Source organism: Grampus griseus (genome assembly GCF_964374135.1).
Source record: "Grampus griseus genome assembly, chromosome: 3".
In the NCBI taxonomy this organism is placed as follows: domain Eukaryota; kingdom Metazoa; phylum Chordata; class Mammalia; order Artiodactyla; family Delphinidae; genus Grampus; species Grampus griseus.
In genome coordinates this window covers 4,093,620-4,120,939 of record NC_139019.1, presented here as the reverse complement: position 1 = coordinate 4,120,939, position 27,320 = coordinate 4,093,620, and the positions used below count along the sequence as shown (strand labels likewise).

The following is a 27,320-nucleotide window of genomic DNA, read 5'->3' as shown; positions in this document are numbered from 1 at the left end:
GACCCACAGTGAGGGACAGTGCCAGCTCTCCAGAGAGGAGGGCCGTGTCTGTGCGGGCATCGACCTGCATCATTTCCCACCTACTGTCTATAGGTGCACAGTTATTTTCAGTTGCCAGGCAGTCTCCCTGAGCCCCTACCCCTTCTAACTTCCACGATTAGCATTCCTGGTGGTCATGCTTCCCCTCCCTTGGCTTTCGGGTTCACTTGTACTTGGAAATAACTCCCCTCAACAGTGTGTCTGTTCCCTTTTTTCTAAAGAAAGTTTTTTTCTTTAGAAAACTTTTTTCTAAAGAAAATTTCAAACTTGTACAAAAATAAAGGCCCTCCGAGTCCACTCAGCTCCAAAGATGATCAGTTTATGCCCCCATCCCTATAGCATTTTGAAGCAAAGTCTAGACATATTAATATTTCAATTCACATCTCTAAAAGATAAGGAGTCTTAGATTTTTCAACATAACCACAATGCCATTGTGACATCTAAAATTTTTAACGATAATCCCTTAATGTCATTAAATATTCAGCGTTCCATTCCCAAGTATGTCGTCAATGTCAAAATTTCATTGCTCGTCAGAGTCAGAATCTAAATAAAGCTCATAGTTTGCAATTGGTTGATGTGTCTTTCTTCTCTTTTAGTCTGTAGGTTCTTCTGTAATCTCATTTATTTTTCTATTCCATTTATCTGTTACAGAAAGATTGCATACCTTACTGCGTCTCCTTTTTTTTTTTTTTTTTTTTGCTGATTTCAGGACTTTGCAAGTTACATCTCTGTGGTATCACTTAGTATGCTCCTCTGCACTTCCTGTAATTTAGGTGGATCTAATGCCTTTGTCAGATGCGAGTTTTTTGTCTGTTTGTTTGTTTTGTGTGATTACTTTAAAAGTGATGACTTCCAGCAGGAGACCTATAATGTCTGCTCATCTTTCTTTCAATTTGTTAGCAGCTGCTGATGCTCGAGGATGTTTCTCGAAGCAGCCCTGTTTCTCTCTCTTCTGACTGTAAAATCATTCTTTGTCGACAGGCATGTCGGCAGATGATGGAGGTGGGGAGGTTGGGTCCAGCTCAGCCCCGTGGCATCACCATTTGCTCTCAGATAAGCCTGCATGTGTCCCCAAAACTTTGCACAAGTCCACCCGCAGGAGGGCTGAGGGCACAGCCAGGGTGGGGCCCGTCTGGGGCGGGAGAGCCGGGAGGTGAGATGTGGTCCAGTAAGGAGTACCCATTTGGATGGAGGTCCTTGGGTCCCGGGGAGACGGCCATTTGCCATTTGGACTCTAAGAGGACTTGATTTCCACTCATATTTGTCTCCCTGTTCAGGCCGTGTAAGCAACATTTGAAAATTCTACAGAAAACTCAGGGCCCATGGGGCTCCGTGTCGGTGGTGGTCAAAAATCATCCCCAAGGGGAAAGGAAAAGCCGTGATCTCCTTCCCTCAGACAGAGCAGCGTGACCCCTGCAGGTGGAGCAGGGTCCGGCGATGTGTCCAGCTGTCAGTGTGATGGGGCCTCGAGGGACAGCAGGGCCCAGGAAGCTGTCATGAGGCTCTGCCTCGGCCAAGTCTAGGAGGGCCCAAGGGTCCCGAGCAGAAAACTTATGTCCTGTTCCACAGCATTTCTGAGTGTGAACTGATAGAACAAGATTTCCTCTTGAATCTGGAGGGAAGACAGGATTTGTGAAGATGCCTGGTTCTCCTTTGTCTTGGTGGCCTCCATCCTCTCCCCACACAGGGTGCCTGGACAGTCACACTTGGGTTGAGGACGCAAAGCAGTGTCCAGAAAGCCTGGCCGAGAGCTCACTAGGGGCCTCTCAGAGATGCTGTACCAACAGGAGAGATTCTGTGAGGACAGAGTGTGTGCACCGGGTTACGTGGGGAGAAACACAGCAAGGGAGGAGGAAAGTACTCACCATCCCTCCTCCCGGGGACAATGATTCCTCATTAGCTCCTCACCTTTGATTCAGGTGCTTTCTGTGTGTGTGTGTGTGTGTGTGTGTGTGTGTGTGTGTGTGTAAATATATGTTATTTTTTAACATGATTGAGGGAAGTATGAGCAACTTTTAAATTCAACATTTTTATAACTCAGTGTCTAAAACAAACATTTTTCTTGCCCTGAAAAGCTTCCATGAACATATTTCCAGAGTCTGTAATATTTTGCAGTACCAGACTGAGTAGATGATATCTAAATAAGGAAATAAAGGCATAAAGGACCAGGGGATCCACAGACACCTGAAATCCTGCAAGTCCTAGGTGGACCATGCCTCCAAGATTGCTGAGCAAACCACCAGCATGTTTCCTCAAGTTCTCAAAGGGGTCTGTGACCCAAATCATTTTAGAGCCAGATTTTGGACTCCTGTGAAAGTTCCCCTGGATGGGAAGTGGAAATGATCTGCCCCCTGCCATGCCTGGGCTCTCAGCAGCCCTGCAGTATCACCTGGTGCCTTTACCCTGAGGTGTACCATGATATTTTTACCTATTTTTGTTTGTAGAAGCCTTGAACTATTTTATACCAAGTGTTTCTCATGAACAGACTCTATTATATTTCTAAGAAAATTATTTAAAAAGAATGCAAAGTTTTACTCATATAATAATAAACTATGTCAGGTTTGTAGGAACTGTTCTCTATCAACCGTGGAAATGCTTCCATTTTTCAATGTCAACAAGATTAGCATTCTTTAATATCATGTTAAACCACGGAAATTATGCCTAACCCTTATGAAACATGGGCTTTGGCCTCCTGGCTGTGATGAGTCTGCATTTGGATCTTCTCCATTGCTTTTCTGTTGTTTTTATGTTTCCTCCCACTTCTTAAGTTTGCTCTCTCAACCCCGCAGCCTCATAAACTGTAATTGGTGTGCAAAGGCGTCTTGGCTCCTCCAAGGCTTTTCACACCCCTGAGTTAAGTCCTCTATCTCCACCATCTTAAGCTGTTCCAACTGGGTTGGTCCACTCTCTGCCCTTCTCTTCTGCACATCATTAAGAAGTGGTCCTGAGCAAAGATCGTTCACACAGCATCTGGAAATGCCAAGTGTCTGCTTTGTTTCACAGGAAGAGCTCTGGGGAAATGTCTTGATTTCAGCTTATGAAAGAGTCAAAATCCATGCAAGCTTCTGTGCTGACGTCTGAGGGTTCCATGAGCAGAACAAGGTGTGTTGGGTAGCTACCAGTGGCCATACCTGTCCTGCTTTGTTCTGGTTTTTCAAGTTTGCCATCTGGAACAAAGCAGGTGGATGGTATAACCCAAATCAGTCATGTTTCCCCGGCAGGATCTGGAGGACTCAGCTACGCGGCCACCACAGTACTTGCCCTGGCTGAGGGCTCCCCTGGGGCTCACCCTTACAGCCCTCAGTGCTGCCAGGAGAGGTGGTGGAATTTATGGTTGTCACTCAACAGTTTGGGCAGAATTTCCTGGCACCATCTGTTCCATATTCAACATCCCTAATTGTCAACAGTAATTATTTGTTTATCAGAAAATGACTTTCACCTCCTCATAAAAAAAAATAATAATAACGTTTTGGTTTTGGTTATTTAATGTTTCCTTTGAAAATACAAATTCCCAACAAGGGTATTTGGTTTAGTGAAATACGTTGTCATGAAGCACCATCCCCTCCCCCGCCAGGCAGGCACGGTGCTGTAACTGCCACTCAGGCTCAGAGGCCACCCTCGGTGGGGACCAGCGCCTGAGGCTCACAGCGGACCATCACCCACAGCCAGCCCAGGGCTGTCACGGATTCAGCATTAGGAGCTGTTCCCTTCAGTTTGGAATTCGGTTTCAGTTTCTTCTTCTGTTCTCTTCAAAGTTTCAAGATGAAGCACTAAGCCAATTCCATTTTGAGGAATAACTTCTGATCTTCTGCGGAGCGGTCTTTCATTAACTCAATAAACACAAGGAGTCATGACGGGGCAGAACCCGGGTCACAGCCTGAACCTAGAGAAGGCCACGTTCACAGCTGGATTTAGTTCCAGGGAGGTGCGAGCTGGACAGGGTGAAGGACAACATTCAGACACAGCTCCGATTACAAGGTGTCTCCCACATCGGTCAGTCACGACCTTCACGTGCTAGTGTATCCAGCACAACCTTCAGGTAGGCTGTACTTAATCAAATCGCCCACTTTTACTTTCCGACATCATCTTTAAAATCCTCTGTGACTATAAACACAGACATTCACAGGCTCCACACTCAGTGGCCCAGGGCCTATGACAGACGCCACTGCGGCCCTACGGGCAGGGCAGCGTGTGGGATTTGAAGACAGAAGGATCTTGTCTTTGTATGAAACTACAGCCCCGTCACATGTATAGGTGATCTGAGATTTACCACGCTTTTCATCTAAATGAACTGTTTCCAAGGTAACAGTGCACATCCAACAATAAACAGATGACAGTTTGAAAAATCTGCCTTAGCCACAGGGGAAAAAAAAAAAAAAAAGCCAGCTAAGAAGTTAACTTAAAGAGGACAGGCAGGCTGTGAGCGGAAAGCACAGCAGCCGGGATCAGAGGTCTTGGGAGGACGAGGAGGGAGAGAAGCTGATTCCTGAGCCCATCTGGCAGCGGGCCACGCACAGGCCATTAGCTGGCCTGGTCCATCTGCTGACTGGGGAATTATTGGTCTATGTCTAAGGATGTTTCATCAGCATCGTAGGATGCCAGCTGCACTCCAGGCAAGTTCCAGGGCAGAAATCCAGCTCTGAGAGGGCCAACGATCTTGGTAACCAAATGTGTAAGTGAACGGTGTCGGTGGGGCAGAGTTCCTGGACAAACAGCTTGCGCTCTGTGCTTACACTCTAACGTCTGGAGCAAATCCTCCCGGGGTCCAGTAGTAAGTGCATTAGAAGTGACAGCAACACGCCGGACACACATGCATCCCCCTCCACCACAGCCTGTTTGCAGGGATGTTCTGAACCCTCCGACTGTCTGCTGGACGCATTCTTCTAGAAGCAATGCTGGGGACTGGCCTCCACCATCACCTCAGAAGGGAAAGTCCATGGCTGACCACTGGTTGGCAAGGACGGGGCCAGACTTCAGGAAACAGGGGACCTGGATCGGGAAGCCAAGCTCTTGCCATCAGCACTTGGAAGCCTGCAGCTTGACAGTGACTTCATTTTGTTCAGCCTCGAAAGTTAAACTACTTTGTTTGATGTGAAACTGAAGGAGAGATTTATAACGAGCCAGACACAGGACTGTAAATTTTCGGCTTTAAATGCGGCATTTCTTTGCTGACTCACATCGAGCCAAACTGCAGGACATCAAAAGCTCCCCATAAAGGAGGTGTGGTGGGTGTTAATTTTATGGACTGTGAGAAGCCAAAGACATGGAGATTTTTATTAATTTTTTACCAGATTTTCCTGTCTCATTGTCCTGTCATCGGATGTTATCTTGAGAAGAATCAGTAGGATTCATTTACACATGGGAGGCAGGGAAATGGAATTATGAGGGACACACAGGTGAAAGAAACCTACCTCGCTGTTGCAGACAGCCCCAATAATTCCCTGTTTCAGCAAAAATCCTTCATCTGAAGGTTCTTCTCTGCAGATCACGGAGGGTGTGTGCATCCCATTAGCTCAAATGAAAACCCTCAGCTCATAGAAGGTGAAAGGGAAGTCCTTAGATTCTGAGGGACAATGAAGGGCTGGTTCTTTGTGGGGCTGCTCCTCCATCTGGTTTCCATGGAAAATTGGAAAAAAAGAGGCTGACCAGTAGAGCTGGGAAGGACTGCAGAAATGGTCTGCTTTTCTGGTTGTGTTTTACGGATGGGGAAATGGCAGCCCAAGAAGCAAAGACAGTCACAGAGGGAGTGGAAGATGCAAAGAGGATGCAGGGAACCCCCACAGCACTGTCCTCAGGACTCATCCCCGCTCTGGAAAGAATAAACATCTTTCCCATCATCAGAGTTCAACGTGGGGAAGGCAACCCCCTCTCACTCCTCTTTTACATCCACTCAGTACCCAACTCTTTGTATCACAAACCCCTCTGCTATGGGATAAAAAAAAAAAACTCAGGTGGTAACTGCACACAGGTAGGCGAGTTAGCAATCTACGCCAAGTTGCAACTGAAATTGAGTAATGACTGGGTAGGCGGTACCTCCCTCCACTTTAACCAGTTTAACATCTCCAATTCTCGTGCCCAAGGATGGCACCAAGGGGCTGAGAGGACCCTGTGACCTAGCCTGGGGCTGAGACCATGTTTCCCCAACCACAGCTGCATGGCGGGCCCCTCAAGCATCTGCACATCCCTGGCCTCTCCTCCATTCTGCAGGAATCACAAATCTGGGGTTGAGGGTCAAAAATCTGAATTTTTACAAAGCCCTCTTTCCCCAGCCTGGTGGCCGAGATGACCATCAGGGTTGGGAACACACTCTGAGAAATGGGACACCTGCTCCTCAGGAGAGTCCAGGGCTCTGGCTCTTTAAGGTGGTAAGTGCCTTTGCTCCCTCCTTTGTATTAAAGTTGTACTGATGTTATTTTTAACGATTATAAGAACTGAGATGTGCCATTAAAGCATCAGGGGAAAAGCCTGGTGAGTGGGTTCTTCTGCAGGAGGCATCATCCTTCACTCCCTGTCATAGGCAAATGTGAAAAGCCCACCCAGGCAACCCCATCGCCCAGCAGCCCCCTGGTCCAGCTGCCCCTGCTCTGCACAGCCCTCCTGGCTTTAAAGACTGATCTGGAGCAGGTGCCTGGCCCCAGACCCAGCGCCCGAGCTTCCGGGAGTGCAATTCATGCAGGCTTAGGCTCCTTCAGGAAGAAAGACCCCCCAACACCAAAGTGGCTGAGGAGCTGGGATGGACCAGAGCTGCTTCCTCCTGCGCTGGCCCTTCCCACCTCAAAATGATGAGCTCTGAGAAGTAAAGGTAAACAGGTCCAGTGCTGACACTCTTCCAATCCTCCCAAACAACACAGCTTGACAGCTGGGGAGATGCAGTTCCTACCCAAGGATGGCTTCATGGGGTGCAAGGTCTTCGGTAATGTACATTTCGCTTGGGCATGGCAGGTCGTGACAATGATTGCATTCATAGCTGAGGACACCATTTAGGTTATAAAGACCCCTCTTCTACCACCCTGCCCTCTAGGGAGTCAACTGGTTTTCCACTGGGAAGGACCAATATAACTTCCTATGTGAGACTCCTCCAATGTCTGCCCCCAGGAGAACAGAGCAGGGGGATCCTCCCCCATTAGTGCCTGTCCTAGGGATTCTCTACATCTGTTCTTCTCTGAACCACCACCTGGATGAATGCCTTCCTGCCATGGGTTCATTTCTAGCCTCAGGAGCAGCTCTCTACTCTGAACTGACCTGTCAGACAGTTGGGCCTCTCCATTGGCAAAACCCCCAGGCCACTGCCCACACCATGCTGAGTGCCAGGTGGGGTGAAAAGCCAGCCTTGTCCACATTGTCAACATCCTTCTGCTACCACCTGGCGACAGTGGGCACACGGGGAAGCCGCTGAGCCTGCCCTCAAATCTGCCTCTGCCAGCTGAACTTGTTATAGGAATTGTGTAATATAATTAGTTTGGTGTAGCTCAATGGGACATGAGCATGGAAAACGAGACACTTGCTTCTATGAAAACCAAGTTGAATCTTTGGAATGACTCAGTAGAGATCAGTCATTAAATGGAATTGCTCTCAGCTTAGGTGTGGCTGAGAGAAAAGTAAACTATGAAGAAAAAATGAAAGATTTAAGATGATTTTGCACCTGGATGAATAGGACGAGTTTCAGCCTTCTGTCAAGAAACTCATACTGAACATCATGGGTATTGGGCATATTTTATGCAAGTAATCAACTTAGATCTTTAATAGGCATCTTCCTACTCAAAATAAGCTTTGGCTATAACTAAAAGAATTAGCAGGGGGCTTCCCTGGTGGTACAGTGGTTAAGAAATCCGCCTGCCAATGCAGGGGACATGGGTTCGAGCCCTGGTCCGGGAAGATCCCACATGCCGTGGAGCAACTAAGCCCGTGCGCCACAACTACTGAACCTGTGCTCTAGAGCCCATGAGTCACAACTATTGAGCCGGTAAGCCTAGAGCCCGTGCTCCACAACAAGAGAAGCGACTGCAATGAGAAGCCCGCACACCGCAACGAAAAGTAACCCCTGCTCACCGCAACTAGAGAAAGGCCGCATGCAGCAACGAAGACCCAATGCAGCCAAAAAAAAAAAAAAAAAAAAAATTAGCAAATGGGTGCATGTATGTATTTTAAGTGAAAATAAAGGTTCAAGGTGTATGTGTATGTATGTTATTTTTAAATGAGTTTCCTTTAATTTACTGTTTTTTTCAGAGGGCTGAAGGAGAGCATCTTTTCCTTCTGGTGAGAGCCCCCAAATCCCCCATAAGCGCCTCACCTATATAAAGCCCTGCATCTCCACCACAGAGCATCTCCACCTGAGGTGCAATGGCCACCCGGAGACGACAGTCCCCACCTTCACTCCTCTGCCCTGCATGCCCTTTCAGGGGGTGGAACCCCTCCTGGCTTCCATCCTCCACCCTTCCTGCATCTCCCCAAATCATAGATTCTACTTCCCTCTTCTCCAGCAAAACTGCTCCCTCCTGCACATCTGACAAAATCCAGGTCTATGATGGCTCATTTTATGTGTCAACTTGACCGGGTAATGGAACCCAGATATCTGCTCAAACATTATTCTAGATGTTTCTGGGGAGGTGTTTTTTAGATGAAGTAAGCATTTAACTCTGTAGGCTTTGAGTGAAGCAGATCGCTCTCCATAATGTGGGTGGGTCTCACCCAATCAGTTGAAGTCCTTAATAGCAAAAGACTGAGGTTCCCCAGAAGAAGAGAACATTCTGCCAGCAGACGACCTTTGGACTTGAACCATGGCACTGACCCTTTGCTGGGTCTCCAGATTTGGGATGTGCCAGCCTCTACAACTACATCAGTTGATTTCTTAAAATTTCTCTCTCCACACACATACACACACGCACACACACACACACACACACACACACACACACACACGCACACACACACCCTACTGGTTCTGTTTTTCTGAGGACCCAGACTAGTACAAGATTTTTGTCATTTCTCATCTGAATGGACTCTACATTGGCCCCTTGCTCCTGGGTTTGGTCTGATAAAAGCCAATCTCCATTCTGAGACTAGGAAAAATTAGTTTCATTGCTAACATGAATGTGCTTCCTTCACTATCTGAAGTCCTTGTCAGCTCCATTTCCTAGAATACACAGTTCATCACCCAGGTGAACCTGCTGCATTGCTGTGCTCCTTCTCTTCCCCCCCCAGATACTGATTGTTCAGAATACTAGGTGTAGAGTACCAAGTATAGAGTTCTAGGTGCAGAGTACTAGGTATAGAGTACCAGGTGCAGAGTACTAAGTATAGAGTACTAGGTACAGGGTACTAGGTATAGAGTACTAGGCACAGAGTACTAGGTATAGAGTACTAGGTGCAGGGTACTAGGTATAGAGTACTAGGTATAGAGTACTAGGTGCAGGGTACTAGGTATAGAGTACTAAGCACATAGTACTAGGCACAGAATACTAGGTATAGAGTACTAGGCACAGAGTACTAGGTGCAGGGTACTAGGTATAGAGTACTAAGCACAGAGTACTAGGCACAGAGTTCTAGGTATAGAGTATTAGGTGCAGAGTGCTAAGTATAGAGTACTAGGTGCAGGGTACTAGGTATAGAGCACTAGGCACAGAGTACTAAGTATAGAGTACTAAGTCCAGAGTACTAATTAAGCCTGCACCATGAGGCTCACTCACTCCTTCTCCCAGCCTGGTGTTTCTCTTCAGTTAGCTCCTTTCTGACAGGGCTCAACAGGAGAAATCACAATGCAAGGAGGGCAAGAATCAAATCTCGATGAGAATTCCACATTTTAAAGGAATGAGAGAGACTGTTCTGTGATAAAGAGGAAGTAGCAAGAAGGAAAGGTCTGTAGGCTTCGTTCTGATGGGAGTGTTCCCCCTGAACCTCTGCTCCTCATACAAAGGACAAGAGTGAAGAAAAGGAGAGAGGAAATTGGGACCAAACAGCCATAAGAAGCAATAATTCCTAAGCGTCTGTAGGCTACGTCTCACCCTCACTGAGCGAGGAATGTGTCCACTGCCATCATCAAGCAAACAACGTCAGGAAATACTCCTCACCCATGAAACATGACTAGGACATTGTGACCCCTCAGAGGCATCTTTTGGCAACTTTCTCACATCCCAGGAAAATTGACCTCAGGTCCTGCTTCTTCTCCAGAGCCTGACTGCAGACTCACAAGGTCACTTGTGGTTTCCCAGCTTCACATTCCCCTGACACATGTTGCGTGGAACACTTTCACACCACTCCATGCATTCCCTTTGCCGAAGTGACACAGTGAATGCAGGTCACCTTTTAACAAACACGGACATGCAGCCCACGGGCCATGCACATGGGCGTGTGGTTCAGCCAGACTCGATCCTGGATCTGGTGGGTCTTCAAGAATAACTGTGAAAAGGGATGGACACACACACCCTAAGAGGGGTGAGCATTAAGATAGATGCTGCAGAAAGCCAAGGTGGGAGGGCCGGTGGAGGCGAGGCAAGAAGCCCTAGTAACCAAGGATCGGGGATCAAGAGGACGGAGCACTTGATGGGACTGGCCCTGAGGATCCTGGGGCCACACAATGGGATCTGGGTTCCAGGCACACGGCAATGGAGGGGCATGGCAGGCTTGACGGAGCAGAGTGTCTATGTCGGGTTTGTATTTGACAAAGAGCCTGGCCCTTGCAGAATGGACAAGAGACGGGGAGCTAGACGGGTGGTGGAAACCCATCCGGAAGCTTCTGAGGTTGCAGGGTGAGATGCTGGTGTCGGACTATGTCGCTGTGATAACATTAACACTAATTTTGCCCTGAAAATGGGTGACAGATAATAGAGTCACCATTTTCTATTAAGACACTTGTTTTGCTGAAAAAATGCTTTCATCTAGCCCAGGAGTTGGCAAACGTTTTACTAAAGAGCCAGATATGTATGTTAGGCTGGTGGCCACACAATTTTAAATTCTCAACCTCGCCCTGGCAGGGAGAAGGCAGACAGAGGCAGCGTGTAAATGAATGGGCAAGAAGTGTTCCAATAAAACCTTATTTACAGAATCGGGTGGTGGGCTCCACGTGGCCCCGGGACCATAGTTTGCCAGCCCCAAACTTAACCAGCTCCACTTAGGAGGAATAGGATTGCACACATCTGCAGAAACCAGGAAGCGGTGGGTATTTTTACAATGGCCAGAATGGCTTTATAAAGTCGGTGTGTCGGAGGTTTAGACCTAGCTTGAGTGCAGCCAAAGCAGATTACTGGGAGGAGTGGGATATTGTGGGAGACAGAAGTTAACAATAAAAACACCCAGTCCCACATGCTAAATCTTGAAGTTCTAGCAGAAGAGTTGTAAATCTTAAAGAGAGGATAAGGCCAAAAGCAGATGGCTTCATATGTGGCAAGAAGGGGCAAGTGGACGGCCAGTGCTTCAGCGAAGGTACAGCCAAGCCAGGCTCTGGAAAGCTGTGAACTCCTAGCTGTTCTGAGCTCCAGTGAGGTGGGTGCTATTCTTTATTCCATTTCCAAGAGGATGGAGGTGAAGCTCAGGAAGGTCTTACAAGCGGTGTGGACCACGGTTCGAGCCCAGAGTCCAGCTTCAGGACCTAGACACACTCTGGGTCCCTTTCTACGCAAATATGATGCCTGCTTTGTGCCCCAAGCTCTTCCAAATGCTTATGCAGATTAACACACTCACACACCCACACATTTAACAATGCCAGGGAGGCGTCATCAGAATTCTCATTTTACAGATGAGGAAACCGAGGCCCAGAGATGGTGAGAGCCTTTGATGCAGCCACTCGGGTCCTAGATGGTCACGGTCACACAGCTGGTAAGCCTCAAGGCCGGGGGGACATGCAGAGAGCCATGTTCCCACCCGTCCTTCTGTACTGCTGCTGCTCAGTGAGTCAAGGCTTCAGCAAGGTGGGCTTTTCAGCTGAGGAAGTCGAATGAGACAGTTATCCAGTGTGGCTTAGCAATAAACCATCCTAGGATAAATGCATATATTCAGGCATTTGGGGGGCATTATATATCTTAATTGGATAGCTGCAAATTTTCTGTGTATTTCTTTCACACACATGTAAGTGTGGAATTCACTACTCTGGTAAAATTGTGTATTTCTACTTTATGACTAATTACCGTACAGAACAGTTTTTTGAGACATCTGTGATGATTCACTATTGAATCAGTGTCAAAATATTCAGTTAGGTCCATGGTCTTCCCTTAGTCACCACGACATCCAGATTTTCTGTAACAACTGTAATATCTTTTCCTGCTTCTCAAGAAAACCTATTAGTGATGCTCTAGGGAAAGCCTGTGTCTAACATGGATTTAAACATTTCACAACTGGCTTAGGTTCATTTTTCTTTCTTTTAGAATGGATGACCTTCCCATAGGAGATGGTTAAATTCATCTTTCAAGGTGCAAAATGTAATTTAAGTCATGGAAGATTCACTAAGAACTTTGTGCCGACTCACTTGCCTTGGATCCTTGTTCTCCTCGGAAGGAATGTCAGTTTCTTGTTCTAATACAGAAGTTGAACTCTCCCCACGGTGGCTTCTTCCTTTTATGGAAGGATTTTAAAATGATGGCATCACTCCTACAGTGTCAGGCTTTTCTGGTGTTTTTGCTGTAGGGTTTCTTGGATCTTCACTCCTAGATAAATACTTTGCAATCATCTTCTCCAAACACAGGAGTCAATTTTCTAAGAAAGCTTTCCAGGTGGCCTTGTCCAGCACATCTGGACAGTTTGAGCCAGACCACAGCCACTCAGTTCCCGAGGATTCTTCCCTCGACCAGGGCGGGGTGCTGCAGGGGTCTGGGCCACGTGGGATTGGTCACTTACCATCAACAGAGGGTTTATGTACCAGGGTTGCCAGGAATGGCCATAAATCCATTGGATTTTAAGAGAGAAACCAAAGAAGCAGATCAAATCCATATTTTACACAGAGCAAATCCGCAAGCACACTGACACCATGGATGAAATCAACGTCAATATCCTGTCCAGAGCCTTGATCGCATTCTTTGCTGGAAGGTAATAAGAGACACTAAGAAGGTCATGGTCATAGGGTCACACAACCCAAGTCCACGAAGTAGCCACAGAGCTTTCTGAGTGGTTAGTGTGCTAAAACTAAACAAAACTGGTAAACTCAGTTCCTTCCTTGTTTTTTTTTTTTTTTTTTTTTTTTTTAATTTATGAAAGCAGTAATGACAACTGAATGATGGGGGAATATGAGGCATAAACCTACATAGAGAGTTTTCTCGGTAAATAATTTAAAAGTAAAGGACAGAAATGACAGCAGACGTACGAATATTTACTGTAGTTTCCACAAGATGACGGCAGGATCTGACTTGACAATGATTTCAAAGAATCTCTAAGTTTTATCTGTTAAGCTGTCAAACAGCTTCTAAACTGAGGTCCAGGTATGAAGGCACCCATGCTGTGATGATGTTTCTGACCATGGGGTGCCATTAGGCCGGGCGTCTGCCAAGAATGTGTGGGTAATATTTGATGTTGGAGTCCTCATTCTCCATAAGGCGGGAACCATTCCATCCTCTGCAGGAACGGACTTCTCACCGTAGCACTTTGAGGAGATTAATCAGATCCAGGAAATGAACACACAGAGTATGTAGAACAATATTTATGTAACCTTCTGGCTCTCATCCCCGGGAAACTACCTTCTTGAGTCGTGTTCATTCTTCTTCAAGACACTGCAGATCAGTTCTTTCTTATTTTCTTACTAAGTCCTAGGTACTCATTGGTTGAATTGCTTCCCATCAGGTGGGTCTTACGTATTTGTAAATACTGAAAGGTTATAACACTTTAAAGAATATTTAGTTAAATAATATTGCTATTTAGTTACTAAATAATTATTTAGTTAAATACTGATTTATCCTTTGGAATAAGCTTCCTAATCTAAAGCTTCAGATATAACATCACAAAACTTATCAGATGAATTGTGTTGTAAATATTATATGATCCACTGCTCTTTTCTCTTTTTTGGAGTATAGTTGCTTTACAATGTTGTTAGTTTCTGCTGTACAGTGAGGTGAGTCAGCTTTATGTATACACGTATCCCCTCCCTGTTGGGCCTCCTTCCCACCCCCCATCCCACCCACCTAGGTCGTCACAGAGCACGGAGCTGAGATCCCTGTGCTATACAGCAGGTTCCCACTAGCTATCTGTTTTACACATCATAGTATATATACGTCAATCCCAATCTCCCAGTTAATCCCCCGACCCCGTTAAAAATGCTGAGGCACAAAGACTAAGGGAATATGAAAAGGCATGTACTATCCCAGTGTCTCATTAATGATACTTGCTGTATTACAATCAGCATGCTTGATTAGCCTATGCTGAAAAAGAGCCTAATAACTCAATGGTATTTACATTATCTATATAGACATAAGAAAACACTCTTTTGTATTTAAAAGGTTTCACATATGCTTAATAGTCTTACAATGAGTTGATGCAGAGAGAAACCCCACATGTAAAGACTTCATTCTCTAACTCAGCTAGTTTAAACGACTCAAATTGGGACAGCGGCCAACCAGTGTAGCATTTATGATAATTTATTCCAAAATATAATATGCAGAACATGGAAACGGTGTCTGGGCAGTTTAGACAGTACAGTGATGTCTTTCTTTAACTGCCTGTATGATGTAAGGTCTACATATGCACAAGTAGCCATGAGAGAATTGCATTAGTGTCCACAGACACGGGATAGAAATCGGTGGAAAATTCACTTCTTTGAACTAAAGAAAAGGGTCTCCTGAGGAAGAACAAGTAAAGGCATCAGAAAATGCTGAGGCCAGTGGACAGGTGCATGCAGAGTCCCGTGTACAGCTCATCGTGTACCCCAGTCTAACAGGTGTGCAATGACATCGGCCAGGCTGTGGAAGTTTTCATGGCCCTAAAGAAACCAATATATATTCCAAGTCCTGAGGAATCTATAGCCAGACAACCTGGACTGATGAATCCAATGCCAAGGTCCCTCTAGTCTACTGAGTTCCAATACTAGTTCCAAGTCTACTGAGTTCCAATACTAGTTCCAATACTAGTAATGGCAGCTAGTATTTAATGAGATGCTTTATCTATATTAACTCTTTAATTCTCACAATAAATTTATATGGCAGTTATGATTTTCATGCCCATTTCAGAGATGGGAAACTGAGGTGGAGAAATACTAACTCATGTGCTCAAGGATATGTGGGAGCAGGTGGTGGAACCAGGATCCTGGAGTTGTGAGTGAGACCCACCACTCAGAGGCCAACTGGAGGTATGTCACAAATATGGGTCACAGTGGCCTCTAGGGCAGTGTGGAAAACTGCCAATTCTGAAGAAAATTTCACAAACATCCTTTGCTGCAGTCAGGATGGTAGCATTGTCTATAGAGGTAAAAAAAAAAATGCTCTTGCTGATCAATAGACCAGATTCTGAGTTAGTGTCTCTAATAGCCACAGGTAGGCCACACAACCGTTTGGCGGGTGTGAAAACTCTTTGAAAGCTTTATTTTGAAAACAGCACATGTCTCTGAAACTCTTTTTTTTTTTAATTAAAAAATCATGGTGGAGATTTTGGGAAAGATGGTGTGAGGCAAGAAAGAGATTCCTTTTCCCAGCCATTTATTTGTTTTCCTTTCCCAGAACAAATAAATGGCTGAGAAGCTGTGAACATATCAAAAGAATCAAAATAAAGGCATTACTCACATCACAAATCATTCAGATTTGCTCCATAAAGCACTTGGGAAAACTATACCACAGGAACAAGGCTGGGAGGAAGGAGATCAGCTCCATTTTTGGTGTATAAAAGACTTTTGTGCAAATGCCTTGATCAGAACTGAACTGAGAAAAAGGAACCTTACTTGGAACCTATGTGAAGACTGTAGAGCAACCCTCTGTCCACCAAAATGCACATGCAGAAGAGATACACACCACTCAAAAGAGAGACTAAGGAAATGAAATATTCTGAAAGAAAACTTACTCATCAAAACCAATTTTACAAAACAGATTACACTGTCAAGAAATTAGAAGTGAGTAAGAATTCTATGAAGCAAGACATCAAGGAAGAGATAAGATGACAGGATGACATGAAAGGCAGCTAGAAGAGAAGCAACAGACGGACACTCCCAGATAAGCAAGGAGTGAGGAAATTCATGATTTAATTATCTGACTTGAAAACTCTCCTTGAGACACACTCCTGCTAACCAGGAAAAAAATTAAACTATTAAACTCAAGAATGAGAAGGTTATTGTATGGAAAGACAGGTGAGGTCACTGGATCCATTTAAACAGACAATTTAGCTTAACCAATAAGCTTGACCACAACTGTGGTCAAGATTGTAACACAGAATTAACATGCTATCATTATTGAAATGATAGAGATACATGATATAAAAAAAATAATATTAAAGCTAAATTGAAATGAGAACCATGCAAGCAATTAAAACAAAGATTAGAGCATGAACTGAAGTGTGAAGAGCAGAGAATGAAAGAAGTAGAAATGTACTAATTATCTTATTTCACCCAGTAAGGTTTTTAATAGTTTTAATTTGTGAAGTTGATAAATCAGAAAAGAATGCTGAAGTATATGATTTTAAATAGTATAGGTAACTAAAGTAGATTAAGAAATATACGGTATGTTTCCTAAATAAACAGTGGGGTGAAAAAGAGAAGGCCATAAATCAAAAGCTAGAAAAGTAACAGTAGAGAAACATTAAATAACTAAAAACAGGAAGCAAACTGAGATGAAATAATGACTACAAGACTTTATCTATTAAAAAATAGCACACAAATAAAATCAGACTGATCTCACAAAATGTATTAAAATCACAAAGAAATACTATAAAATTAAAGCTGCCAATGCATTAAAGAATACACAGTGATTGCTGAGGTTCATGATAGGAATGCAAGGATGGTGCAATTAACCACACATCCCAGGCCTCATTCATCTCAGGCTGGAGAATGAGATGTGCTTTTCTTTTCTTCACAAATTTAATGTCACAAGTGCTCACTTGATTGAATGATGGAAATGTGTCCTAGTTCAAGTGTCCTCCACAGACCTGTGTGTGAGAGGCCAATATTTTTGATCAAAGGAATATTCACCCAGGTACTACAGCTCCAGATCCTGAGGTGACAGTGTCCTGGGGGCTTCCTTCGAGGTGTGGTGGGGGTAGGATCATGGCACTACCCTGTATATGTATAGGACCTCACAAACTTCATAGAACAGATTTGTCAACATCTTTTCTTAAAATCTCTCCATGTCTGCCACAAAACTGTTATGTCAGGAAGAAAAAGCATCAGCTAAAATTCAGTAAGTCCTGAGAAACAAGTGGCATTTCCATAAGGTAAACAAATAAAAATGCAATGGGTAGCTTCTATCACGTGAAAAGCCAGAGCTTACTTGTGAAAATGTAGACGTATTCCGATAGGGATCGTCAAAAAAGGAAGAACACATTTTAGTATTATTCTAGAAGCATATGTCATTGGGATTAAACTGGGGGTGGGGGTAAACAAGAGGTATAAACATTAGGAAAGGAAGCTAAAATTAACATTATTGGTTTATGATATAAAAAATATAAGATAATTACTGAAAATATTAGAAAGTATAAAATTTTTGTGTCAGGTTACAAAATTAATATTTTACTCTAGAAAATAATAACTCATTAAAATATAATGGCATAAAGATTTCACTCATAATATTAAAGTTATGAAATATTCAGGGAAAAATATAAATACATTCACTCACGGAAATAAATCTATGAACTGTTCTTGAAAATCCCAATGACCAAATGGAATAAGGAGGAAGAAAACATTGCTGTCTGATAGGTAGCTTCCATATTTTCAAGATTTCAATTGTCTAAATTAACCTGATAATGCAATGTAATACCAGTTAAAATGTCAAAAGGGATCTTTTTCATTCTTCAACTTGACAACATGGATATAAAGGTCATCTGGAAAAAAGGATTCAAGAAGCCAGGAAAGTTCCAAGAAAGTAAGTCATTCGTCAAATGCTACAGTCATCAAACAGTAAGATTCTGGCACAGAAGGATGAACCAGTGAAACAGGGAAGGGCAGTAGGGCCGGTCAAGGAATTATATCCATGGATATATATCCTATCCATGTCACTGGTATCCAAATTGATATCCTATCAATTATATACAGGGATATATCATATCTAAGACAAAAGCTGGCCTTCCAACTCAGTGGGCGGAAGATTAATTTTCAATAAATAGTGCTGGGACAGATTGCTGGGAATTGGAGAAAAATTGTAGTTCCCTTCAGTTCATTTTTTATATCAAAATAAATCTTATTTTGACCAAAGTCAAATATTTAAAGTAACCAAAATGTTTGAAGAGAGTATGAATGAATATTTCATAACATTAGAGTATAAAAAAACTTTCTAAGGATGTTATATAAACAAGATTTTACTAAAATAATATACATTTCATTGCAGACTAATTAAAAAATATTATGTAACAGTTATAAGAAGTGCGTCTGACAAGGTCCTACAACGAATTTCCATGAACGATTATCTAGAGAGCAAGGGTTATGTGTTGAGCAACCGAGTAGTTTATCATCCAGACTAGGACACTTCTGAGGGTAAAAGGAGCACTATACTTACAGTGGGACAGAAGGAATTGGATAACTGTGGATAAACTGGAACTGTTCTGGGAACATTGGAATGTAGGGGACTTCTATTTTCTATGTTATACACACACACACACACACACACACACACACACACAACCAATAAAGTAAAGATGAGTTGTGAATACAATTTCATACTGATTCACGTACATATAACAACTGCCTGGTTGGTTTAAGTATTTCCTTGATAATTTTCTTGCTATATAATCTCCAATGCCCATCTGCCTCAGTCTCCATGTCTATACCCTGGGGATAGAAATAGTATCCACTTACTGGGGTTATTCTGAGGATTGAATGACTTAATCCCTCATTTAAGCAAGCATTAGGTTCTTGCCAGGTACTATTATTTTATCATTATCATCATCACCAGCAGTGGGAAGATCCAGGTTTTGTGAGACCTGAAGCTTATGTAATTTAGGACAACCCCTGTAAGAATAGTAAAATCAACACTGGGAAATTAGATGAGATTGACAGGAGCCTTAAAGCTCCAGCTTCATTGGCTCCACATAACTTCCTAATCACTAACATTCCTGTACTGACATTGTACCTGGATCCCCATTTCCACTCCTCTTTTGAAAGTGATCCAATGGTGAGTATCACTGGTTATAAGAGAAGTAGATGAGCATCTTCTACCATAATTTAATTCTTCATGTCACACAGTGAGGGAGGGGTCAGGGTGACCAGCCCCTCTGGTTGACTTGGAACAGAGGCGGTTTCCCAGACATGGGACTTTTAGTTTTAAAACCAGGACAGTCCTGGACCATTTGGGATGAGTTGATCACTCTAGGGGTAACATATTCTTTTCTTTTCAATACAAACAGATGTAACCATAGACTTTGGTAAAAATTTCCAATAATTTTCCTCCATATTTCAATTGCCTTGCTTCTATTTACCACTGCTAATAGTACAGCAATGTGTACAGTTGCAGTATCTTACGACTGTTTAGTTGTCAATCTAAGTAACAATGGTAGATGCCTTTAGTAAAATGGGGTAGACTGAGTACGCATGCTTATCTCTGTTGCCTCCCTTAATGCTAAAGGGGGCCAGAAAGGAGGTTTCCCACTGGAGAGGCCAACTTGGGAGAACCAGGGGAGCTGTTAAAATGGGAAGTTCTGAGACCCCCAGCCCCAGGCCCCTTATCTGCTGTGCTGGGCACACATACTGGCCCACCCCCAAACACACACAACTAATAACGGGACCCTTCTTTGGAGAAATAGATAATTCTGGGGGAAGTGACAGAGCAGTTGAAGGATCCTGTTTCAGCCCGGAGAATGTCTAATGAGCATCTTGATGCCTCAGTCTCAGTATGCCTAGACAGAGAAGGATTACTACGTATTGGAGGAAGACATCATCATGAAAGGCAAAGAGAAACATCCACCATCCAACTACTAGAGGAAAGGAATATAGAGGGAAAAGGATCTGTGGGCAAGAGGTGGGTGGGGGGAAGAGAGAGAGAGAGAGCGAGAGAGAGAGAGAGAGAGAGAGAGAGGGAAAGAGAGGGAAACAGAGAAAAAAGATAGAAATAAAGGAAGAGCAACAATAGAATTTCAAAAAGGAAAGAGAGACCAGGATGCCTTAAAAGAGAGGGAACAAAGTTAAAAGAAAAAAAAAGACATTTGTCAGATATTAAAAAATTTCAAAACAGAGAGAGTAGAAAACCTCAAAGATACAATTTTAAAAATCTCCTAGAACAAAAAGATAAAGAGACGGACATTTGAAAAGAAAACATAAGCACATTAAAACCTGAGTCTAATGTATTAAGAGTTCAGAAGGCAAGAATATAAAGAATGAAGGGGGAGGTTATTAAACTTTTCTTTTTCCCTAAACTGAAAGGGCCCATTATGGGCTCAGCAAACAAATGAACATTAGAAACCTGGAAATAAATAAAAGACTCAAACGCTTTCACAAAGGGAGAGATGATCATGAAAAAACCCAAACAGTTCCCAAATAAAGGATTGGGAATCTGAATAGTAGCAGACTTTGCAGCAGTTGCAGGAGAAGGAAGATGGTGATGTCATGGCCATAAAACTCCAAGGGAGAGTGAACTCCACCCCTGAATTCTTCTCTCAAACTCTCTGTCATCCCCAAAGGCTCAGAAAGTTCAACTCCCCCGACACGTTCTCAGAGAGCAGAACGAGGCTGTTTCCCAAATACAGTGTCAACTGAGACAGACAATGTCCTGGCAACCAAGAAACAGCATTAGTCCACATCCTAGAGAAACAAGGGAAGCCCCAAGATTGACAGGCCCAGGTTGGAGCAGAGATGGTGGCACCAGGATGAGATGCCCAGGGGAGAGGGAACTGAGGTCTCTGGCGTGTTTAACTGTGTGGGAAGCACCGGGACAGGCATGGGACAACCTCATCTCCTCCAAATCCTGTCCACTCCACACTTGCTCAGTGAGGTCTGCCCAACACCCTGCACCTCCTGCCTCCACAGCTCCAGTCTCCTCTGCCTTGCTCTATTTTTTTTTCTTTTTATCCATGGTTTGTATCACCTCCTAAATATGCCGTTGTTTAAAAAGTACTCTATGCTTATTGTTGACTGTGTCTGTCCCCCAGGAAGCTCTCCACAACACAGACTTTAATCTAGTTGCTCACTGATGTTGGCCAAGTGCCTGGCACAGAGCAGACTCTCAATGGCTATTGGTTAAATGAATCCATGAACATGAATCTTTTGGGGGTTTATGTAAAAAAAAAAAAAACCTAAGCAGGCAAAATTCAGGCAATTATTCACTTTTAGAAAAATACAATTTTATATACAAAAGGACATAGCATCAGTGTATTCTACCTAGACAGCAGAGAATAATAAATAATGATGTAAACACCGAATACTAATGGGATATACCCTTATTGAGAGGATGGAGGCAAAGGAAGTTGGTGTAAAGAGAGGGCTTGGTGATGTGAGAGTGATACAAAGTGATGCAGAAGAGCTACATCCTCTCCTGTGATGGGTAAAAGGGTAATCTCCAAAACCGACAAATAGGAAAATGGTAATTACACAGAGTCTTCAGAAATAATGGAATAGACCCCAAGGTAACTGAATTACTCCTGCTGGTCAGTGAGGTTGGGGGTGGGCTGGGCAGGTGGGGCAGGGAGTGTGACTTCCCAAAGTAACCCTTAAAGTACAGAGTGGCTTTTTAAACTATCTGCAGAGTTACTAAATAGAATAAAAATCTATTAAAATAATAGAGGTAAGAAGCAAAAATCTAGGTTTAGTGTAAATGTTGAATTTTGAGAATTTAAATGAATTCTTCTCTTCAGTCCTCTTTTTCATTAAAAAATGTAATAAATGCATCAAAACAATTTAAAAAAAATCCCTCTTGTTGGAATTTTGTTTGACGTAGGAGTAAAATAAGGCTACGGAAGTGTGGCAGCTGGAGGGAGAAGGGGGATACTTGTGTGGATTCTTGTCTTGCGTGGGATCCAGTCAAATCTAAACATTCTAGGAGACTGTGGTCATTACGACAATTACATTCCTGGTGACCACAGTCAGAAGCATATTAAGAATTTGCTCTCTTTTAGGTCTTTTGCCCTGAACTTATATGGGACCTGTAGGAAAAGAAACCAAGTTGAACACAAAAAAATTTATGCTGTCATGCGGTCCTATTTTATCCTGCAGCATCATTTCTTTGTTGAAATGGGGTCTAGTCTTGAAGGTAGTATTTAGTTGAAAATGTAGCTTATCTAAACAAATTAATTTGAGGATCTCTTTGGTTCTGGGAATATTGTTTAAAAATTCATGCGTACCTTCAAAGATGCAATGAAACATGGGTAATATTTATTGGAAACTTTATAAATAAAATAAGGACTGCTTAAGCAGAAACTGCCAAAAAACGGATGATAAAAATCTAAGTTTCAGTAATGATATTCATACTTGTCAAAAAAATCTCATAGCCACGTGATAAAATTAATGCATAAATCTCATTTTCCTTCTAGACCTCAATAATGCTGTAAGATCTCTACAACTGGTGAATATGCTTGGCAAAACCACGGCTTATAGGTGACTTTGGGATGACAACACATCAAAAGTCAATCAGAACTAAACTGAATTCTTAAGCAAATTCTAATGTGATTTGCAAAATAAATTATTAAATTCCTATATCAAATTCTAGTCAATTAGTTTGGTCGTCCTCTTAAGCTAAAGCTCTTTCAAGATTACATGAGTTCACTATACTCATTTGTTCAATTTCCTAGTCCTGTAAGGTCAGTGATTTTTTTTTTTTAATTTAGTGAAACTTTTTTAAGGTGCTGGGGGTGTGGAAGCAGACAAAATGGAGAAAGATTATGGTGGGAAAAAAGTAACTTTTCCTTCCAAAATGACTCAGGTAGCTTTTCAGGGAGCCGAAAGGAGCCATGTCATACTTTACCACGTGGTACCACCTTGTAAGTTTGGTCTGAAATCTTAAGGAACCTCTAGAGGCTCTACAAGTCAGGTGCCCACTTTTGCAGAGGTCGCTATGGAGACAGATGCGTGGCTGAGCATCCCGCCAGCATAGGATGCAGAATTTCTGAGGTGGTGGAGGAACCCAGCCCTTAGAGGGGCTACAGTGATGCAGCAAAGGGAGAGCCACATTTGGCCTCTTCCATCCCCTGCCCTTCCCTCCCCTCCTCTTTGGCCTGCTCAATTCAGACTTGTGGGGTCATCTTTAGGGAAGAAATAAAGGATGGGTCCCCTCCTGCTCTTCCCATGTTCACGCTGACTTCTGAATCTGGGAAAGCTGGGGAGGGCACATGCTACTTTTGAAGAGAAGGTTCAGGAATTTTGTCTGACACTATGGCCTTGGACTTCTCATACACTAAAACAAAACAAAACAAAGGGAGACAGTCTTCTTAAAGTATCTTCCTCTAAAAACCTAGTTTATTACAGTGTCATATCATGTCAAGTACCAGGAGCCAAGCTGGACACTTGTCACCTGTTTTCCAGCATAAAAAGAATATGCCTGGTTTCTGAGCATAAATTCAGACTGATGGCCTGAATTATCATGTGTGACCCACCCCAAGTATACAAACGGTAGTTTGTGAATCTTCCCATTAAACCTAAACGCTGTTTAAAAATGCCACTCTCATGAATGAAAGTCACTGGGTGTTGTTAAATAAGATAGGATGATTTATAGTTAAACTGAATATGGAGAGTATATTATTCAACTACGTTGAGGAAGACAGCAATGTGACATTCTGGTAGATGGACTTGTTAGCAGTCTAAAATGCTTTTTCCTTCTTTTTTGATCCTTACTGTCTACATTTAAGTCACATGATGTTGATTTCATGAGCTGAATCATCAGGTGAATATGTGATTTTTCTAGGACTGATGCTCAGAATATTTGACACCTTATGCCTGGCTCAGGAGAGGGCTAATCCAAAAAGACCCTGGCAGCTTGAGCCCATGTCTGCCTGGCAGGGAGGCTGCACACAGGCCCTGGATATAGATACTCATCACACACGGGGCACAGAAGAGATGTCTGCAGATCAACTCTTTCAGGGAGGTTCCTAGAGAAGAATGTTCAATTTCAATAACTGATTTTGAACTGACAGATAGTTCAAAATACTTGGCCAATATTCAATCAATATTCAAACAGCTATCCTCCTTCCTGCCCTTTGGTCTTGCCCTCTGGAAAATACAACATGAAAAACAAACCAACTTGGCCTGAAATGACAAATTGGGGATGATTTCAGTCCACTCAATGAACGACCCGGTTCTCTGGCTTCTGAAGTCATGTTTCCTGAGACACGGCTCCTCAGGATGCAGAGTGCTCCCACGTCCCACACTCCTGGGAGTGTTCATCCGAAGCTCTTCAGTACAGACATGGGCCTGGAGACTTCCTGCGGGGCAGAGTCACATGCTTCTAGATGCTTCTAGAAAGGGGCAGTGGAAGCCCTTGGGATGCCCATGTGGGTGGCCTCCTGCAGTGGGTGTTCTTGCTTCCTGAACTGAGCCACAGACTGACTGCTAGTTCATTCACATTTGGTGTCCAGGTGGGAAATAAAACACACATCTTTGAACACTGGATAAAAACTAAGCCCTGTTAGATGGAGGTAAAAATGAGGTCACCTGGGGGGGGAGAACAGGACGCCACCCCCCTTTCCAGAATTGAATCTACCTGTTTTCCTCGTTTCATTAATTGAGCACTAATCAGTACCTGAAAAATACTAATCATGCATTTTGGCAAAATGCATGTCTGCCAAAGTGTGAACCCTCTTAACCACCAGGGGTTTCTTGGATACACATATTTTTATTGGTGAATCACTGAAATGAGATGAATTATAACCTATTTTTTTTCTTTTTATCCTAATTCTGGTTAAGCCAAATCTCCCCACCAAATCTGTACCCATGACCTGGGTAATTAGGGTTCAACTTAGGACCTGCAGGCCTAAGTGGGCTCTCAGGGAGATGCCCACCTGAGACTTACATGGCTGGTCAGGGCACTACCCACCCTGATTTCTCCTTCCCCTCAAGGCAGCAGCTGCTCCTCCCCTCACTCTTAGGTAGTGAAATGGAGCAGGACCCTACGGGGCCTTCCCAGGTCCTCCACCTGCCTCCTGGTTGTAGAAAAATTTTAGCCAAAGAATGAGTTTATTCAGAGAAGTGAGAAAATGCAGAAGCAAAGAAAAAGTCAAACAAGACAAAATAATAATAGTTTAGCCATTCAACAAAGTCAAGGACCTTTAGTTCCTTCTCAAGGGCTGTAGATTATATTCTGAGTCATGTTCTTAAAGCTCTTTTGTAGATACTGATACCTTCACCAGGTGGAAGAATTTAACTGCATGATGACCAGATTGTAACCACGACAAAATCTGCACCATCTTACACAATTCTGAGAACTTGGCCTCAAGGAAATGGGAACAAACCAGCCCTGGAACTGAAGATTAACTGTACTTACAACAATCAAGATATTACTGATCAGACCACTGCATGACTAATTTTGATTTCAGAGCTGACTGAACTGTTTCTGCATGTAGCACCCTCCCTCTGCCTGTGCACGCCTGAAACTCCCCTTTGAAAGCTCTTGCCCTCTGATTGGCAGTGAGGAGTTGGCCTTTGGATATAAGTCCACCTTCTCCCCAGGTTGCTGGCCTCCAGAATAAAGCAAATTTTCCTATCCTACCAACACTTGTCTCTCGAGTATTAGCTTTCAGCTGGACCTGCATTTGGTAACAGAAGGACTTGGCTTCCTTCACTGGGAAAACGAACTTCCTCAGTGTCTGGCCATTACCTCTCCTGCTCCCGCCTAGGGCCACCCTCACAGCTGCTGACACATCTGAGCTCTCAGTCCCCTCCCTGATCATTTCCAAAGATGCACGTGCTCGCTGCACCAGCTCTCATGTGAAAACGAGGGAAGCAGCAGCCAACCCTCCTGGGCTTCATGGCCATTCCAGGTGTGGTTCTGTCCCTTTGCTTCCCTGTACGGTGAGACTCCGTGGGGACACGCCTGTGGTCATGTGCTCTGCTTTCTCATCTCTCTCTCTCTCAACCCCATGCCTTTGTTCCCAGCCCCACTGGAAATGGTCACATGGTGCTGGTGATCCTGACCTTCCTAAATGTTCTCAACACTTGAGGAGCAAGATGTGAGTGGGCCTGGCCTCCAAGGTGATGCACGCTTGGACTCCCTCCCTCTTTCCCGCAGGTGTCTTCTGTCTGCTGTCTGCCTCCTGACCCAGTGCCTTCTCACCCTCCTCAAATAAAGCACACAGAGAACTCTAGCAATTTTGCCAGTTCTCTATAACTGCTCTGTAAGGAGATTTAATCCAGTTTAAGCTCTGTCACAGTTCACTTAGCTTTTTTCTATAAGTTACTTATTTCTGAGAGTTTTATAATAATCACGTGTGGGTAATCTCGTATATTTTAAAAGTTACACTGATTTATATGGTTGTTTATTTATATCAAAAAGCAGTGGTGTGAAAGAAGGAGAAAGTATAATTTCTTGCAGGAGTGGCCATAAAAGAGCATAAGAGAACTGTATAAACTCATCAGAAAAGAGTAAAGCCATGGAGCAATCAGATGCAAAGACAAGGTCTGGTAAATGGAGGACACAAATCCTAAATCCAGACCTAAATTTAGTACAAGAGCAACCATACCTCATATAAATGGGCTAAGCTTGTGTGTGAAAGATATTCTTGATTTGATAAAGTCAAAATCCAACAGAAAATTATTTAATCAAGGTGCAGAGAAACCTAATAATACAGATGTTTAAAAATAAAGGTAATGAAGAAATGTAAGCCAGGTCAAAAATAAGTAAATGGAGGCTCATGCCATAATGTTCATTTCTGAAAAAAATAGATCATCCACTGAAAAGCAATATTAGGGATAAGGATGGACATTATTTAATAACAAAGAACAATTCATGCAGAAACCACACGTGCAGAAAACCCTACCTAACAACATAAAGTGGAATTTTAATGTTAACTATAAAGTAAAATTAATAGGAGAAACTGAAAAAATAAACAATCGTAATGAGAGATTTTAAAGTATTTCTATCAGAAACAGACACACAAGATAGATAAAGAGTCAGAACATATTTGAATAAATAAGGAGCTTGACCTGTCATATAAATAACCCTAATACAACACAAAACACACATTCCTTCATTCCCACAGAAAATATTTATAAAAACTCCCATTCCTAAGACATAAAGGAAGTCTTGAAAATGCTAAAAATG

The 27,320-nt window shown here is 43.3% G+C and overlaps 1 protein-coding gene across 2 annotated transcripts in view; it reads right to left on the bottom strand.

Annotated features, from left to right (window-relative positions):
* The window catches only part of ADAMTS16 (ADAM metallopeptidase with thrombospondin type 1 motif 16), a gene marked incomplete at both ends in the record, with an annotated part of 153,754 nt that overhangs the window by 13,438 nt on the left and 112,996 nt on the right, over positions 1–27,320 (bottom strand). The window lies entirely within an intron of this gene.